Source organism: Anthonomus grandis, chromosome 11, assembly GCF_022605725.1.
Source record: "Anthonomus grandis grandis chromosome 11, icAntGran1.3, whole genome shotgun sequence".
Taxonomy (NCBI): Eukaryota; Metazoa; Arthropoda; class Insecta; order Coleoptera; family Curculionidae; genus Anthonomus; species Anthonomus grandis.
The window spans coordinates 14,093,809-14,101,790 of NC_065556.1; positions in this window are offsets into that span (position 1 = coordinate 14,093,809).

Sequence of the window (7,982 nt, forward strand, 5' to 3'; positions counted from 1 at the left end):
GAGGACGCCATCATGCATTTATTTTTCTTCTCCATTTCCCCTTTGGAAACCGGACACATCGACATGGCGGCGAAACGTGAGTTCCATGGAACCACTTCGTGGTATTGAACCGCGCGATGCAAGTGGACAACATCTACCACCAAAGGGGTTGCTCTTTTAGTCGCCTTTTACGATAGGCAGAACGTACCGGAGGGCTATTCTACCCAGGCCCTCCCCGGGGGAAACACATGAACACTATTTGGAAAATGCTACAAATTTTAATGATGTAGCAAGTTTCCATATTTTGATCGAGTAAAGTTGATATAAATGATTTATATTTAAGGTAACTGAACTTAGTTAAAGTAGGAGGCTCAAAGCCCTATAACTCCATATTGGGAGTCGCCAAATACAAATGAGTAAGATCTAAAACATAGCTGGTTAGAGAGAAAAGAAAAAACTTGCTGGTATAAATATTAATATAAAACTTGTATGTATAAGAATATGTACTTTGCGTAACTTTTGTATACCTGTTTCTTTTTTAGACTAAAATAAAAAAATTGAATTTAAGATTTTACTGTTGAAAACCATTAAAAATTTATAACCTTTTTCTTGTTTTATTTACATGGTATTTAAATTTTAATGTGATTTTTAATTTATACATATGAATAGCCTTAATAAAGCTATAAAAAAGACATCTTAAAGGCACTATACAAAGGTATCCTAAAGATGTTCGGTTTTGTAACATCCGTACGTCTTTAAGATGTTTTAAAGTTATTTTTCCAGAAATACTCGGCGTCTTAGAGACGTCTCAAATATTTTTAGTAAGATATTTTTTAGACTACTCAAAATATTATTACTCAAAATATTATTATGCTATATTGAAGTGCACCTGCAGACTTCGTAAACGTTGCTTTATTGGGACAGTTTTTTTTGAAAATGTGTGGAATCGACTCCCAAAGCACGTTTTTCCCAAACATTACAACTTGCAGCACTTTAAGAAAAATAACCACAGACATCTTCGTAACACTGGTGCTACTCGTGATACTCGAGTATCGTAAGGTTTGACTTTTTACGCCAGTGTATTCTGTAAAAAAAATTAACTAAGCTTTATGAATGCCTGGCAAGGCGTTTGCTGAAAATACCTCTTCTAATAAGTCAGAGGACAAAATTCCTCTTCTAATTCTGAAACGCACTTTGATTCTAAGACTTTTATTTGCCTTAAAGAAAGAAACATTTAATTTTCGATTATTAGATCATCTGGATCGTATAAGCGATTTAAAAAGAAAGTAAAGAAAAACCTTAAGAAAGATGTTTTGTTTTTTCTATTATTTTATGGGCCTGCATTTGTTGCTGTATTAGTTCGATTTGATCTCGAAGTACGCTTAAAGCTCATAGATCGTCGAGTTACATCGATCCCAATTAAAACATAGGAACAACAAAGTATTTTTCAGCAAAGTAATACTAAATGTCAATGAAAACCCCAAAACAGAAATAAAATGTATATAATCGAGTATCGTGGCCTTTCAACTACGGCTTCCGGAAAGGTTTGAGCGAAACGGGCCGCCCTTCTAGTCTGACCGTGCACTTGGTGCCGTCTAGGGCGATGCTCCCCGTTTCCCCCGTTCGTCGACCTGCAGGCTGGCTAATACTGCAGAAAAGCGGGGAGTATGGGGGGAGTCCGACGCCTCCAACTCCTACTTCTGTCTGTGTCCCCACACCCCGGTGCACTGCCCTACGGGACGACGACTGAAAACGTTTGACTATTTTCACTTTACTGTACCCGGATATGATGAAAATTATAGCACTTTTTACCGTCTAAATAAAGAGAGTATAAAATTTAATAAGGAAAAAAATTAGGAACATATTTTTGCCATTTTATTAGCGAGTTTACTAAGAGTGTAACATACATTTTGTCTACCGAAAAGTGACCACCGGATGTATAAACCACATCTTTTGTATTTTTTTAATTGGCCATTAGGTGTAGTTTTATTAATGGTTTCAGATTTACTTTACCCTGGGCTAACTCTTAATTGAGGCGACCTAAAGCAAAACTTGTCTTATCCATTTTTGAAGAATTCGAGTAAACAGAGAAAAAGGTTTGTGGAAGTTAGTTTGAGAGTAGAAAAACCCTTAAAGGTAGATATTGTCAAAATATATAGTGAGATAGTCGATATATATACTTTCTAGATAATTATTAGAGTTATAAATATTCGGTAAAAGAAGAATAACTTTACCACTTTTTCAAATATCGTTGTAAGATTAAAAGTAGGAATCTTGATTTTATCCAAATTGTTTCGCTCTTTTACCTTTACCGGTCTTTGATCTTATATTACGACGACAAAGTTGCAATCGTATCGTATACAATTTAAGTAAATTGAAATATACCATTGTTAACGCCCATATTTGCTTATACATTCTTTATAGCAGTAATATTAAAGGAACTTGAAATATACGAAAACACATAATTGAAATATGGTTCCCAGCTTAACTTCAAGAACAGTAGTACTGACTAATAACCTCAAGTACTTCCCTCGACAGTGAATATTATGTTTATTGGATTTTTATGAATGCCTATTACCTCTTTGTTATAAAGATTTAGCTCATTTGTACTTTAATATCTAGCAGGAAATATCAGTACTACCTTCCACAAAAAATTAATTCAATTCTGAAATGCAATAAAATCAGTGTTTGTTTGATTTTCAATAGTTTTGCATTCGTAAATATTAGGTTTAGTACTTATGCTAAGCTTTATCGGCTTGACTTTACCGTCTTGTAGAGCACTCAAGATTCTAAGTTCTAAAACCTATATCATAAATTAAAAGAAACGTAGCATCAGTAGCAACACACATTATTGACAAGGTGATATAATATATCCACTTTTCGATAAAAACTCGAATTTAATTTGGAACCTACTGCCCCCAAATGCCAGTTAAATCTATTCTTCTAATAAACTCTATTTTAGCACCCGTTTCGGTGATGCTAAAGCTATAAACGACAAAATCATGTCAAGAAATCTTCTAACATCTTTAAATCTGATAGGAATTCGAATCCTGTCTAAACTTGCTTTATATTGCCTTTTTAAATCTGTCATAAATGAATAAAACCAGCACAGCGGCTCATTTCCTTATCTGTTCCCCCAATTTTTACCCAGTAACATAAAGAAATGGAGGAGTTTCACATAAAAATGTAAATATTTATACATTATAATCACGGTATCTTGATAACATTTTCAATGTCAGACGCTTTACGGTCAACGTTTCGGTTATTACCATTTGTGCTTAAGTTACCATAATTTTATAGAGTGAACCAATTTTGGCCAGAAAGCATGTGGCAAAACTGAAATAATCTTGAAGCGTTATAGGCTTATCTACACTAGAGTTTATTAAGAAGATGTTGGAACCAGAAGAATATGCTTAAAATTTTTATTGTGTTAAGTAAAGTAGTTTTATGAATCCCGGATTTATTTAGTTGTAAGAGTACAGCAAAAATAATACTTACTGATTCTGTCCAATGTTTTAATTGTCTCTTTTTCTGAAAAAAAATTTCTATCCAGAAAATATCAGAAAAAAATTATTTATCCGACTTAGAGCAAGGGGCTACCTGTCTCAAAGGTGCTTCTATCTGAAACAATGAAAGCACCTATGAAACGATAGAAATCCAACACACGTCGACTATTTTCAATTAGAAAAAAAGCTGATCCTATATACGAGACAAATTCGAATATAATCTTAGTATGGCTCATACTTATAGGTGGCGCCACCTATACGGCTAAAATGAAATAATACTTTTGTCATTTTTAAAGGGTATACGACCTAAAAGTTGATATGACCATCCGTTTTCGAGAGATTTGAATTTTAAAAAAATACGACGCATCTGATTTTATTATAGCAAAATTTAATAAAATGTTTAACTTAACAATATATATTTTAATGTTCAATTAAATTATTGTTCTTAAATTATGTTGAAGAGAACCTAAGCTAGGTTTTCTAATTATTAAGAATTTCAATATTTACTTCCAAGCACATATCAGCTCTGTGGTGAATAGAGCGAATTGCTCTGTGGATAGATTATAGCGAATTTCTTAGAGTTTGTGCTGCGTTTGTTATCCGATCCAGTAATGCGTCTCGTGTATTTATATTAGTGGAATATGTCAGTAATTTTAACCACCCGAAAGGCAATAATTCAAAGTTTTGGTTTAAAAAATATCTTACACCTAAACTGTAGTATGCTCATTATGCTGCAAATAAATGTTTCGTCTTACATTATGTGGCACATTTTCTAATAGATTTTCGAGAAAGTATAAATATTTTTCCTGCTGTGTGGTATCGTAGCGTGAGGATTTTCTTAAGACCACCGGTATTCATTATAAAGTTTATTTAAACCATCACACGTGAAGTGTGATTCATTAGTGAACAAAATAAACTTATATACAATATTCGATTTTCATTAATCCAATTACATAATTGCATTCTCAACTCAAAATCACCCTCCTACAAATGATGAATCCGTTATAAATTAAATGGTTATAAACAATTGATGTGAAGATTTCTTTAAACAGCGTTAGAGATAAGTGTCTCCATCTAGTGCTTATGCTTGGATCATTTTCAACGGCACTGAGAATAGCCTCTTCTAATTCAATATCAGGTTCATTTTTCTTTCAGATACAATTTCACACTTGGAAATATCCCAGATTCTGCAGCAGTGGCAAAAACACTTCTATCCGATACTCTTCTATCTGGAAAACGACGCTGGTACTTCGCGACTGCTTGAATTAAAACTCCATTGTAGAAGCCATAGACGAATATCACATCTGCATATTCGATGTGAGAATGTAAGAATTTTGCAGGCATAATAACGTACTTAGATCTAATGTTTCTTAAGTGAAAAAATGAAACAACTTATGGACAGAATTTGACAGTAACAACATTTAATTTTATTATTTACAACTCATGTTGCTATTGCTATGTAACAACACAAAAGATGTCAATGCCAACCAGCAGTTATTCTTTACAATACATGCATAGGCACTTTATGTGTATTTGATTAAAAAAAATTTTTTTTTTAAAAATTAGATGCATCGTAATTCAAATTTTTTTAAATTATGTAATTTTACAACTCCCTGAATTTTTACTCCAATATTTACATTTTTACGATTCTATTTAAAAAATATTTAATAAAATCGTTAACACCCTTTATTTCGGAAACGAAGGCCTTGCGAACCTATATTTGTATAGACTTTTATGTTTATTTTGGGTGTTTCCTCGTGAATCACCCTGTATAAAGAGTATTTCAATAAGAACGCAAGATTTGAATTGCGCGCCATGTTCGACAGTTATAATGTCACATGATTATGACGTGACAGATCGATTGAAGTTGCCAAATGGGAGTTAGTAAGCACGTGTATGAAGCTTGTATGGTAAAAATCGGAATCGTATGTCGGCCATCTTGCTTGGCGAAATTGATAGGGAGCTAACAGACAGTTGTTGACATTGACTGATTGAACATCATTTGTCATTGTCATACCATTTGAGTTTGTTTTTCATTTCAAAGAATGCAAGCGTTGAGTTTTTTTGGTAAAAAAATTATTGAATTGTTAGATGTATAAAAAAACTTAATGGCTATAACTTTCAAAACTCCCAAAGGATTCGAATGAAACTTTTCTATGCAACTAATAATAAATATCTAAATCGATTTTACATGGTTGCAAACCTCTACAAACGAAAGTTTTTTCCTTACAAATTATTGAATTGTTAGATGTAGAAAAATATAAACGACTATAACTTCCAAAACTCCCAAAGTATTCAAATGAGAAAATTTTTTATGTAATTACTAATAAATATCTAAACTGATTTCAGATAGTTGCAAATCTCTACAAACGAAAGTTTTTTGGTAAAAAATTATTGAATTGGTAGATGGAGAAAAATATAAACGACTATAACTTCCAAAACTTCCAAAGGAAAATTTAATGACACTTTTCTAAGTAACTAATAATAAATATTGTATACTTGTACTCTTAATTGGAACCTACTGATAGCAAGCAAAATCATTTTCAGTGAAGAGGTGTTTTCGTGCTATGATTACACAGTTTCGTGTGCCTCATTTGGAAGCTATTAATCTTGACGACATGTGGTTTCAGCAGGCCGATGCTACATGTCATACCGCCCGTAAAATATTGACGATCTTGCACGAGTTGGCTCCTGGTCGTGGCATTTTCCGATTTGGTGACTAGAATTGGCCTCCACGCTCTTCCAGTTTAACGCCTTTAGACTTCTGGTTGTGGGTTATCTAAAGTCTCCGCAACTATTGAAAGCTAAAAATAGACACTATATCAATGAGATACTACCACATATAGACAGTAACATTATTAAAAATATAGTCAAAAGAGTACGAATATGCCAGCAAAGCCGCGGCGGCTATTTACAAAATATTATGTTTATACATAATTCCCAAATATGTATTTTCTAAATCAATAAATATTTCAAAATTTTGCTACAGAAAACCTTCTTTTATTGAACACTGAAATGTTGTGCTTTTATTGAAACACCCTTTATAAATACAATCTTTGGTCGAGAACGCATAACTTCATTCATTTAGTCGTTCTACGTTAAAGTTTGACATGGCAACTAACAATAGCATGAAGGATCAAAAAATCCACTGAATGGTGTAGCTAAAGGGAATTCTTGGAAAAGCCTTCTCTCTCCAGCTTCTATCAGTACACATCTTTATTCCCTCGACACAAGTCTGAAAAATCCAACAGGTGACATTTTTGATGATTTCCAAGCTATGAAAAGAGCCGCTCACACATCCAAAAGGTATGTTTCCTGACAAGATCAGAGAGGCCAGAGGAAACCGCTATCATCTGAGGAGAAATAAACGACCGATTCCTGAAGAATCAAATCTCTAAAAACCAATTGTAGAAACCATACTGAATAAGATCACCATCGAGATTTGTTAACAGGTAAGAAACCCTCGTTACCTCACAGGTACAGTTTTGCTCGACGTATCTAAGACATTCGATAAGTTATGGTATTATGGAATAATATGCAAGTTCAAACTTGCAAACTTGCAGGAGTACCAGATAAGACCTTCTTTTCTTCTCAATGCAGAATCTTTTGTGTTTCCGCTGAACCTCCTATTCACAAATCACACTTCGCTAGATTCTATTAGTTCTACAAGGTTTGCCTCTTTGCCCATTCCCCATTCCTGATGGTTAACTTCTATATGTCCGACCTTCCCACGAATGGGACGAACTATATGTTCCAGTTCGACGATATTACTAATACAACATCGATATTGTTATTACAACGGCGAAATAAAACATCGACTGCACAGAAACAGGTCCTTTCTTACTCTCACGCTATTGGAAGCTTTACTACTTTTGTTTCTTTTTATTTGAACCATTAAATTACATCACACTAGATATAATATTAGTCCTATGGTTGGAACCTTTAGTGTGACACTCAAATTACGAGACAGTTTTACCACTAACCAAAACTCTTTATTTTACTCTCCACCTGTTTCGGTAACGATGTTAGCATCGTAAAATAAAGAGTTTTGGTTAGTGGTAAAACTGTCTCGTAATTTTAGATATTTTATATTTCAAAAATTTAGCTCAAGGTATTTCTCAGAAACTGAACTTAGATTACCATTTCCTTTTATCCCGTATTGACAGAAGTAATAAGAAACGTATGAAGCTAACTAGAATATGAATAACTTAACATTTTTAAAGTTTAAAGAAAATTAAATCAATCTTTTATTAAAAGAAAATCTTTTAATAAAAAATTGCTGGTCTTATTTGAGTCAATGTAGTTTAGATTTCTTGAAGCGAAAGCAGTTGATATTAAGCAATGATCCTTTTTAGTTATTGGTATTGATCACATTGGTAAAGTAAGTGGAAACTTCCGGAATAGGTACAACAAAATCAGGATCAACAAAACTTCTAGACCACTTTGATATAGAAATCCAAGTTGGAGCTCTGTTATTCTTTTCCTGGTAGAATCATC